Here is a 12,223-nt window from a genome sequence, read left to right on the forward strand (position 1 = left end):
CCCGTGCCCACCCCGCTATTTGGACCGGGTTTTGCTGGAAGTCCCGCAATATGAAATTTGCCGGTCGCAGCTGCAGCCCCTGGCCGGGGTGTAGCCTTCTCAGGGTCTCCTCCGCGATTATGGAGATGGAGGAGCCTGAGTCCACTTCCATGATGCAGGGGGCCCCGTCTATGAGGACCGCCATCGTTATCTTGTTGGGGGTGGTCAGGGGCAAACTCAGTACCTGAAGTGAGGTGGAGGCTGTTGAGTGGGACTCTGTGGCCTCGTGGTGTGCGGTCGGTCGCGGGCGGTTGGGCTTGGCTCGGCAAGCTCGCGCGATGTGGCCGGTCTTTCCGCAGCTCCTGCAGTCCCAGGTCCGGTACTGGCAGTCCCGCCGATCGTGGGGGTCGCCGCAGCTGGCGCATTTGGCCCTTTCGTTAGTGCGCTGGTTCTGCCGTTCGTTGGCTCGGGGGCGCTGTGGAGCTCGGGCGGCTGGTCCTACGGCGCAGCGCATCTGGAAGGCTTCCCCCTCGTCCTGGTGCTCGGGGTCCAACTCCTCGTGGTGGGCGGTCTCGGTCTTGACCCGGGGAAACGTCCGGGTGGCCCTCTCGCACGCTACCGCCTCGCTGAAGGCGCCCTGGAGGGTGAGCTCTTCTTTGGCGAAGAGCTTCTGCTGGAGCCTTTCATCGCGGAGGCCCCACGTGAACCGGTCGGCCAGGGTTTCCTCCAACTGGGGGAAGTTGCAGTTCCCGGCGAGTTTGCGGAGGGCCACCAAGTAGTCCGTGGCTGACTCTCCTGCAGTCTGGTCCCTTTTGTGGAACAGGAATCTGCGAGCCACCCGTGAGGGCTGCGGCAAGAAATGGCCCGTGAGGAGCCTGATGATCTCCTCGTAGGATTTCTCCGCTAGGCGGGCGGGAGCCGAGAGACCCTTGGCGATCTCGAACGTGGCTGGCCCGCAGACGCTCAGGAGAACATCCCTCTTTGATCCGGCGTCGGTGATCTTGTTGGCCCGGAGGTAGAACTCGACCCGTTCCGAGTAGGACTCCCAGCCCTCTGGATTTGCCGGGTCGAAGGGCTCGATGTAACCGGTGATTCCGCTCTGGTTGGCCATGGTGGCGGCGGCGGTCGTGGCCGGTCGTTCGTTGCCCAAGATCTCCGTCGTAGCCGATGGGCTAGAATCCCACCTTCGTCGCCACTGTAAAGTACCAGACTTGGAGATGAGCGTAGGGCAACATAGTTTATTCCATGGTACAATACAAGATGGAAGAGAGCGCACGCGGGCCGGGTCCCGCATATATACAGTTGCCGGACTATTCTTCCTGCTGGCCGGTCCAATGCAGACCAGCCGTATTTCCCGCCACAAGCTGTAATTGGCGGATAGTCGCGTCCAGCGCGGAGGCACCTGGATGTTACTCGGTTACCTCCGTGGCTGGGGTGGACTGATGTTATTTCGCTGTTGTGGCCTTATGAACTGGTTGCGTTCTGCGAACGCCATACACTACAATGTCATTGATTTTAGCAGAAATAATTTCTGACTAGCCTAATTCAGATTTTACGATGGGGCTGTGGGGCTGACTTCCCCATTGCAGAGACCTATGTTGTTTCAGTAATACCTGAATGAAGGCTAGCATGGGCATGGAACCTGATGGTTCTGTCTCATGAAATATCATCACCTGCCCCCCACATAGGGCAATGCTAATGTGGGAAAGAGACACAGTCAGTTCTATACTGCTGCAGCAATGTGAATTGGCTTTAAGTGTGTTTAGGATTGTAGTCGTAGGGAGGTCAGGAAGCTATCACTCCTTTCTTTCACGTTGTTGCTTCTATCACTTTGCTAGGCTTTTGCTTACATCATTTTCCATTTCCTGGGTACGTTATCCCAGATATTGAAGAAGAAGAAGAAGACATTGGATTTATATTCCACCCTCCATCAGAGTCTCAGAGCGGCTCACAATCTCCTTTATCTTCCTCCCCCACAACAAACACCCTGTGAGGTGGGTGGGACTGAGAAGCTCTTTCAGAAGCTGCCCTTTCAAGGACAACCTCTGCCAGAGCTATGGTTGACCCAAGGCCATTCCAGCAGGTGCAAGTGGAGGAGTGGGGAAATCAAACCCGGTTCTCTCAGATAAGAGTCTGCACACTTAACCACTACACCAAACTGGCTCTCCATCCTGTTTTATCTGTGACTACAGAAGATGCCAGTGTCCTAGCCCTATTGCTCATGTCCAAACCATAGACAGTGAAGGTCAGTCTGATAGTCAAACTTTGGACCATTAGTCACATTTTATAAAATGCAGACTTAAGCCTTATAATGTGATCATGACTTGAGAACTGCAGCATTTCTTTTAGGGGCTAAATAGCTGCAAAGTCCTTAGATTTCATATGGCCAGCAGTGGGCCTGCAAAGTCAAGTGAAAACATTTGGATCCTAGCAATTTTTTATAGATTTCAACATTTAATTCAAATGAAAACTGTGCTTACTAAGGTAGGTAGATTGTTATCCATCTAAGGAAGAGAGAAAGAAAGAGAGATGCAGAACTTGACACTATCGGAGAGTGCTCCTTGGTATTTTAGCACACACTTTGTTAGATGATATCAAGAAAATATACATTATTCCTTGAATCTGGAGTTTAAGAGACACGTAACTGTTAGGATGATGTCAAAGATAAGGGAGATGAACTATAACAAAAGTCTAAATGCCATCAGAAAGCAAGATGCTTCGGTAAGATAAAGGACATTTTCCCCCTGCTGCGGCTACTTGTAATGGGTTATTGTGTTAGGAGCCACAGAGCTGCCTCCAGTTAACTTTAATTTATTGTTGCAATAGCTCATGTACTTCAACAGCCTAAAGAGCATTTCCCACAGATCAGTTAATAAGATGCAGCCTAGAGAAGGGCCCAATGAATCTGTTTGTTACAATCTACTTAGTGATGCTCTGGCTACAATACCCTGGTGCTGAAGTCAGGGAAAAGACACCAGCACACCATGATCCAAGGAAAATGCAAGCTGATACAGCAGCAGAGATACTTTTTTTAGAGGCAACAGAAACTTCCAGCAACCATCTGAGCATTTTGAAAAAGATGAAAAGAAAAAAGAAAAACAGAAGGAAATGTGGTAAAATAACACAGGTAAACAGAAGATTATTATGAACCAGTGTCACAGAATTTTCTATTTTTTAAATTGTTCACACTAAGGTAAAGGTCTTGGCAAAGGTAGTGTACTATGGAGTACTGACAAATTTGATGGATATGTATACTCTGAAGGGGGGGAAATCCATTACTTCTTTGGTTCCAATCCAGTAATTTTTATTCGGAAAAGCCACAATTTAGTGTGGTTTTGATTGCAGGAAGTCACTGCCTGTTGTTAAAGGATACTGTTTCACTGATGTGTTTAGGTTTTCCCCTCTCCCTCTCTCTTTCTGATTGGGATGCTGATATGATAGAAGCTGCTCCACTTCTTAGAAAGAGAGAGGAAATTTGTTTAGCAAACCTACTGGGTTTGTTTTCAGTTATCTGTCATCCATGCCAATGAGCTTGTCAAAGGTTCTGAAAACAAACACCATGTTCCCAACAACCCCACAACAGTATATATATTGGGGTGTGTATATGCATATATATATATATGTATATGGGGAACCCTTTCATCCTTATCAATGCTGTTGTTAATACTAGTGAAGACCTTTCCTTTTCCCAGTATGCTGAAGAAGAAGAAGAATTGTAGATTTATACCCCACCCTTCTCTCTGAATCGGAGACTCAGAGGGGCTTACAATCTCCTTTATCTTCTCCCCCTACAACCGACACCCTGTGAGGTGGGTGGGGCTGAGAGGGCTCTCACAGCAGCTGCCCTTTCAAAGACAACCTCTGCCAGAGCTATGGCTAACCCAAGGCCATTCCAGCAGGTGCAAGTGGATGAGTGGGGAATCAAACCCAGTTCTCCCAGGTAAGAGTCCACGAACTTAACCATTACACCAAACGGGCTCTTAAGTTTGTACTAGCTGTATCAACTGTTATGTAATAAAAGGGAACAGGACTAACTGTGTTTTAGGGGCTTAGCTGAGAGTTCTTCTGAGGAGATATGATGGTCTCCAGAATTACAAAGAGAAAGTACATCACTGATTGCTGACCAAGAAAAAAAGGGGGGGAGGGCAAGGAATTAAGATTGATGCAAGTTATTGGTAACATGTCATTCACTGATGGCACTGGCAATAGCCAATATATGCCCATTACATAAGTGTAACTCCTGTTCCTGTCCTAAAGCAAAACACTTGAAATGATAGCACTTGTTTAGACAAGAAGCAGAGTTTACAAAGAATTAGATTAGTCATTTGAATATTGGGAAATTGATTTCCCTTGAATGGAGGCAGATACTGCTGGGATGTTATCTGGGTGTTTCAGGAATGATGGTGCATCATCACCATCAGTGATAGTGGTTCTCTTCCCATGGCCACTCCCACCAGTAAAACTAACATTGAAAACGACCTAAGATGTTCTTTTTCTTGTGTGCAAGAAATACATATCACAGTCAAATACATCACTAATGGCCAGATGTCTTCATTTTTATGCCTTCTTGGCATTCTCATGCTTCTTACTCCCTTGTTGGTCAAGGATCTTATTTTTTAAAGTAGTGGTGCAAGACCTCTGCTCTTTTACAAATAGCCAAAATGTAATAACCCTTGAAACCATCATATACTCATCCAATAAGCATAATCCAAGTGCTCCCTGGTAATTCCTGCTCAAAGGAGCTTACTGTTAAATACAATTACCTTCACTGGGTTGGGAAATTCCAGGAGATCTAGGGTGTGGAGTCTGGAGAGGGCAGGATTTGGGGAGGGGAAGAACCACAGTGTGGTATAATGCTATAAGGCAGGGGTGACCAACAGTAGCTCTCCAGATGTTTTTTTGCCTACAACTCCCATCAGCCCCAGCCAGCATGGCCAGTGGCTGGGGCTGATGGGAGTTGTAGGCAAACACATCTGGAGAGCTACCGTTGGCCATCCCTGCTATAAAGTGCATCCTCCAAAGTAGCTATTTTATCCAGAAGAACTGATCTCTGTATTCTGGATATCAGTTTTAATTCTAGGAGATCTCCAGAAACCATCTGGAGGCTTGCAACCCTAACCGTACACTGTAGTAACCCAAATAAAACACACATGTAGTGGGGGAAAATGACCCACTGAAGAAATGTGATTGGGAGGGGGTTCTCTGAAGTATTGCAGTTTTGAGATCATTTGAATGAGTTTCAGGAATCACATTTTACCTGAGAACTCCATTGAGAGAAGCTACTCCAGACACATGCATACTTCATTTTCTTGATAAACAGGAATCACTGCGATTATTCCTTGGGGAATGGAAAATGTGTTTGTTTGTTCATAAGAACATGAAAACAATGTCGATGGATTGGAATTCTTGCCACCCGCTGCACACAGCAGTAAATAAGAGTTCAGCAGCCACTTCTTAAATCAGTCTCTCTTCATAGCTAAGCCCTTTTTGCAAATAACTTTTCCATAAGAAAAAAGGCATGCATATTTTTCTTATTCATGGTTGTTTTTTTGCCAAAGGAAGAAATAAGGACAATCAAACTCTTCTTTAATGCAACCATATAGAGAAGCTAATGTTTTTTTTTACTTTCCTAACTAGCATTCTTGCTGAGTTAGCAGACCTATAATAATGTGCAAGTCAACTTCAATATGTAATTGAAGATTAAAAAAGAAATGGTGTCTTTACACTTTGAGAGAAACCAGGAAATTGCAGCAAGGAGCAGGAGCAAAAGAAGGTGGAAATCATACTTATACTTTCAAAATAATTTCCATACCTTTTTTACAAAGGAAATTTGTCCTAGTTTTGTGTGTGTGTGTGTGTTTATTTCCTGTCTACTTCCAACAAAATGAAAAGGCCAATAAAATGTAGAAAACTTCACTTTCTAAAATCATATTTTAATGTTGATTCTTACATTCATTTTTAAAGCAGGGTATTGCAGATGGGTGGCAGTGGTGAATCGTTTGTATGTAGCAATCCTCCTGTGGAACAATAGAAATACATCCTGTCTGAGACGATTTTAAAGGATTTTAATTGATGCTTATATTTTTAAAATGTTCTGAAGCAAAAACTTGAAATGACCCTTGCACAGAAATCCATAATAGTGAGACTCAGATCCAGCCCTAGCTGTACACAACTCATGACTCCAGATGAGGATCCATACCTTTTCTGTGTGACTTAAGTAACTAGTCACTTAGATGGAACCTGTAGTAAGCATCACCATACTTATTCATGCTGATATGCATGAATAACAGCTGTGCATGCTAAAACCTGCTTCATCATGTGGATCTCCTTGATAGAATGGCATGAACATGTCAAAAGAAATGGAAAGCATCCATATAAATATGCAATGTAGACAATAATCTAATTATAACTGATAGGACTAAATATATGCTCCTCAGTTTGCTGAACACGTTCTGTCTTAATCCAAGTACTTATCTTCTGAATATCTATATACTATTAGCCACCTGTGACCCCTATCTACAGATAGCTAAATCTGCAGATTGAGGCCACGTAGACACTAAGATTTTTCAGCAAACTTGGGGTACCCCTCAGGTTAGCAGAAAAATCTGAAAATTTAAAAAAACACCATGGAGTTAAATCCTGACATCCCCCTCCCCACAATTACTTACCCCAGGAGGTCAGCAGTGGGACAGAGGAGCATTGGGACAGAGGAGCTGTGCTGGGTTCAGCAGCGGTGACAGTGCAGCCACGAAAGCCTCGCTAGGCCCAGAGGTGTTGGCCACAGAGCCTGGGAGCCTGCTTAGCCCAAAGGAGCTGCTCCAGCCCAGCTCAGCAGCAGAGATTGACAGACATGACAGTGAAGGCTGACAACCATGCTGAGCCTTGCTATGGTGCCAGAGGAGGCTGGCAGCTGAGCAGGACCTGGCTGCAGAGCCAGAAGAGGCATTTGATGGGACATTTGACATTATCTGTTGGCTCAAATGTAAAAAACATATATACCACGAACAAGTAAAACCAAAGAGAAAGGCATAGCACTGTGCAGTAGAATGGCATAAGCCTAGCATGTATGAGAGCCCCAGTTCAATATCTACAAGGGGCAAATTATGGCACTGCCCTGGGACAAATCCCACATACATCTGAAACTTTGAACCATGAGAAGTGATCCCTGGTTCAAGTGAATGGACTACTTATGCAGATTGGCTGCCCCGAAATCCAATAATTTTGCTTACCACCTTCCCGTGCAGCCACCCCTTCCACTGTATTCATGAGGTTAATTGCTACTATTCATTTTAGTGACCTTTGTTATCCACAATCTCTGTCCTTCATAAAACTTGCATTGTTTACATACACCAGAAGTGGTAAAAGGGATTGGGAATCTGGGGGAGCCTTCTCTCCACCCCCACCACCTTGCTTGAAGAAGAAGATATTGGATTTATATCCCGCCCTCCACTCCGAAGAGTCTCAGAGCGGCTCACAATCTCCTTTACCTTCCTCCCCCACAACAGACACCCTGTGAGGTGGGTGGGGCTGGAGAGGACTCTCACAGCAGCTGCCCTTTCAAGGACAACCTCTGCCAGAGCTATGGCTGACCCAAGGCCATGCCAGCAGGTGCAAGTGGAGGAGTGGGGAATCAAACCCGGTTCTCCCAGATAAGAGTCCGCGCACTTAACCACTACACCAAACTGGCTCTCCGAACACAACCATGCAGATACTAGAGGAAAGTCCTTCCCAATGTGAATCCCATTCTGAAGACAACTGAGGCTAGTAAGCAGGAAATTGACAAAAATCCTTCTCTACCATCCCTATTAAAACAGAGACTCAGGTGTCAAACAATCCAAGCATTCATTGAACAGCTTCAGGAATTGTGTTTTGAAGGCAAGACAGAGGATGCATTTGCCAACTGTCTTAGTGTAGCTAGGCTCCTTTGCCTTTGAAAGCTGCATTAACAGACAGCAGAATATAGGTAGAGCTATCCCTAACATTGTGTACCCATGATGTCCATGAACTACAGAGGACAAATAACTGTCTGTTAAACAGTTTGTAGCTGTGGGATAGAACAAGAGAACTGGCAACCCCAGAGCCCAGTAGCTAGATACATAAGGGTAACTGTTGGTTGTATTGTAGATTTAGCAGGTAGTTGACACTGCGGTGTTAATGAGGTCCCTCCTGGCCTGTATTCCTGTTCAAGAGCTGACAAAGAGACAGAAGGACAGCAATGAACAATGTTCAGCAATAGTGACAAACAGCAAGCAGCCTCAGTGTCTCTGCAGATGGTGGTGAGCTATGGAGCTGACTAAGTAGCACCACCTTGGTGCTGTTCAGGTTCTTGTGTCTCCCTCCGTTCCCCCTTAGAGAGCTCTCACATGATCTTTCAGGGGAGATAATATTGTCATTGTAGGGAGTTGCTGAGGCTGTTCCATGAGATTCTGATCCTGAAAGACAAAGGGCATCATGAGTATTTGGAGAGACTCATCACTTGGAAATGTGTTGTGATCCCTGTTTTCCACAGTTGCACTCGAGATTTCACATCATGATCATAGTGATGCTCCTCCAGCATTTCTTCATATGGGAACCTTTCCACACTGTGCCTATTTACTTTGTATGACTGACACTATTAGCAAGCAATAGAAGAGGAAGAGTTCTTGAGTTAATACACAGTGGGCGTTTTCGCACTGACCTTTTACTGGCGCGACCACCCTCCTCACGCCGGCGGATCTGCAGGGATTTCGCACCAGAAGCGCCGGCGCAGCCAAAAGAGCCGGCTACTTCCGTCGCGAAACCCGCTCAAACGTTTTCCTGCTTCTTGGAGGTTTCCGTTTGAGCTGGTTTCACGACAGAAGTTGCCGGCTCTTTTGGCTGCGCCGGCGCTTCTGGTGCGAAATCCCTGCAGATCCGCCGGCGTGAGGAGGGTGGTCGCGCCAGTAAAAGGTCAGTGCGAAATCAGCCAGTAAGTACATGTTGCAGAGAGACTGGGGAGTTAATGTTTAAGACAGCAAATCCCACTCCCATTCTTAGCTGTGTGGGGTGCATTGTTCTTGCATCTCCATTGTTCTGCACCTCCAAAGTGCCTTTTGTCTAGATTCTCAACACCAAAGGTCCCACATGTATTCTAAGTGTGCACAACTTAAGGCTAGTTCATGCCCTTCAACCTGTCATCTGAGAGGCAAGTGTACTGGTTGGGGGTTATAGAGATTTCTATGATTGGCTGTATATTAACTGGTGTCCTAAACTGTGCTGTTGCTACATAGGCATGGGAGCAGGAGATGGGCAGACTGTTTTTACTCCCATTAAGCTCAATAGGAATATTTATCCTTTCACTGACATTTTCATCAGTGTTATGTTACATTGGTACCACCTGTTTCTGGCTTCAGCACTGGCACAGCTGCATCAGTGTTGAGTTTATCCTGGCACACTGTCAGTAGGGTGCTACACTGGCTTTTTCCTGCAGTTATGCCAGCATATCTCTGCATTATGCCAATGCTGGGCTTAATTGCTATCGTAACCAGTTTACAGATTGTCTTTGGGATTGCACTCTAACTCTCCCACACTCCTGTAAGGGGAACTTCAAAGTGCTTCATTAGGTTTGGATTGTGCCCAATATTTACAGGCGATCTGTTTCTGAAAAACATTTCAAGGTATACATTTAAGACCTGCATTTCAAAATTACCTACTGGAGTTCCTGGAAAATACAACAACCAAAAAAAAAAATAAAACATGACACTATATAATTAAGAATGCCTTTTAGAAGATCTAATTACTGAAATAAATGCCCCCCCTTGCAATTGATGGGGACTGAGGCAAACAAATCTAAGTATTTCTTAATTCAAATTCATACCCTTTGAGAGTCCTGCAAAAACTTCAAGGGAGTTCAGGAATGCAAGAAGGAAGTAATAACGAAACGAACAGGGGAGAAGATAATGGAAGGTTTAAAAAAAGTTAAGATATATAAGGTTAGAGAAATGGAATTGAAATTTTTCACCAAATGGTATAGAACTCCGGCCACTTTAGCCAATATGTTTCCTGGGTTGAGCCCTAAGTGTTGGCACTGTAAGAAAGAGAAAGGATGGTATTCCCACATGTGGGAGTGTCCTGAGGCCAAGAAACTATGGGATATGGTAGTGGAAATGATAAAGAAATTCTTTCAGGTAGAGCCGAGAATTAACTTTGAACTAATGCAGATGAGTTTATTAGGGAATGAAAAAATAGGGAAGAACAATCAAGATTTACTAAAAGCAATGATATCAGTGGGTAAAGCAGTAATAGCGGCAGGATGGAAGGATAAAAGTAAATGGAAGGAAAGAACTTGGCATAACTACCTCTTTGATTTTGTCCAGTCAGATATAGCTGCTACAATGTCTCAAGAAAAATCATGGGAAGAAAGGAGATCAAGAATTAAAGAAAAGTGGCAGACCTATCTGAAATGGGCGAAGGAAGAAAGGAGAGTGGACATTCAGTGGAAGCTTAAAGCCCTTTGCCCCTGGCTGGAAGAAGAAAAGGATGTATAGACTAAGGGGGGGGGGGGTTGGGGGAAAATGTATTATGGATATCAGAAACCATGAAAAGAAACGGATAATGTATAATAACAATAAAAATATACATAGAGAAAAAAAAAGAAGGAAGTTATTTTTGCAGAAGCAGCAAAGATCTAGCATTGGAGCCTACATACAAACCTAACTGTTCCCCCTTGTGGACTGTAATGCATGTAAGCAAGGGGCAGGGCTGGCTGGGAGCAGGCAGAAGATGGACAATAGTAGTGGGATGTTTCTCAGATCTACATTTAACTCCCTCCCCTTCCCAGCCTGTGCAGACTTGTTCTCAAGCATGTTAGTGTAAGAAGCAGCTGGTATATTTTGCTTACTATTTACAATTGCATTCTGACTTTTCCCTCTGCAGTCTTTTAATTCCCAATTAATTAATTCATAGCTTCTCAATTTGTAGTTCTTGACTTCATAATTTGTACTTCAAAAATTGTGTTGTAGGGGCTTATTATTTTGCTAAATGTACTATTTAATAAATTAACCTTTGCTGGGTGGATTTCAAATACTGAGATAGAAATTACTTAATATGAAATGTGATAAATAACAGGTCATGGACTACAAAAATGCCAAATCAATTATTAAAATATAATTTCACAAATCCCTTGATCCTGCCTGCCATATTTTCTAATGATATCACAGCCTATATACAGTAAAGGGGAAAGAATGGCCTCACATACAAACATGACTACCCTCCTCTTATTTATATACAGTGATTTTTTTTTACTGTGCATGTGTACAAAGCTATCCCACTGGAATGTGCAGGTGTGCAAAGCTTCTGCATCATTAAGAAAAAGTGTTGCCTAGGAGCTGGGTATCCACAATATCTATGAGCAGCAGGTTTACAAGGGGTGGATGACTGATCAATCAATCATTTAAAATAATGACACCCTAGGAGTTAATCCTATGGGTTAATCTCCCAGTGCAGTCGGCAATAAGAGCAAGCCTTGATTTCAGCAGGAGCTCACAGGAGCACAGAGCCTGAACCTTTCTGATGGCCCCCTCCTCCCCACCTACCTTGTCCATTGAATAGTACGTGCAACTGCATAACAATCCCTAGATTAGGAGAGCGGGCAACCAGCCACACCCCCAGCAGCCCTCATTAACCCCTGGAGAAGCCCACACCATCCTCTGGAGAACCCTCACCAGGGTGAGAACAATTTAGATAACAGCCTTGATAGCGGTCAACATAGCAGGTGCTGCCAACGAGAAATGGCCAGCTCAGGGATTCCAGTGCTCCTGGGGAGGGGGAGGTATGGTGGTGGGAGCAGATGTTATAAGGAAGGAGGACAGAGACATGCTAGTGCTCGGCCCCCCTCCAATCTGCGTCCCATCCCAAGGGTGACAGGTAGTAGGGCCAGGTGTAACCCGCCTCCGTCATTAGTGTTATGCAACGCCAGGTCCATTAACAATAAGACCTCAATTCTTCGAGAGTTTATGCTCAAACAGAATATGGACCTGGCTTGCGTGACTGAGACCTGGATCCGGGAGGGTGATACAGTGGCCCTCTCGCAAACAGCTCCCCCAGGTTACTCAGTCTTCCACCAATCGCGGACTAGCGGGCGGGGGGGGGGGAGGAGTGGCATTACTTGCACGGGAGGCTTACTCCTTCAGGGCGCTCCCGGCCCCAAAGATTGAGGGTATTGAATGTGCCGGTCTGGCGTGGGAGGATAGAGAGGGGTTGGCGATCTGGCTGGTGTACCGTACGC

Source organism: Heteronotia binoei, chromosome 4, assembly GCF_032191835.1.
Source record: "Heteronotia binoei isolate CCM8104 ecotype False Entrance Well chromosome 4, APGP_CSIRO_Hbin_v1, whole genome shotgun sequence".
Taxonomy (NCBI): domain Eukaryota; kingdom Metazoa; phylum Chordata; class Lepidosauria; order Squamata; family Gekkonidae; genus Heteronotia; species Heteronotia binoei.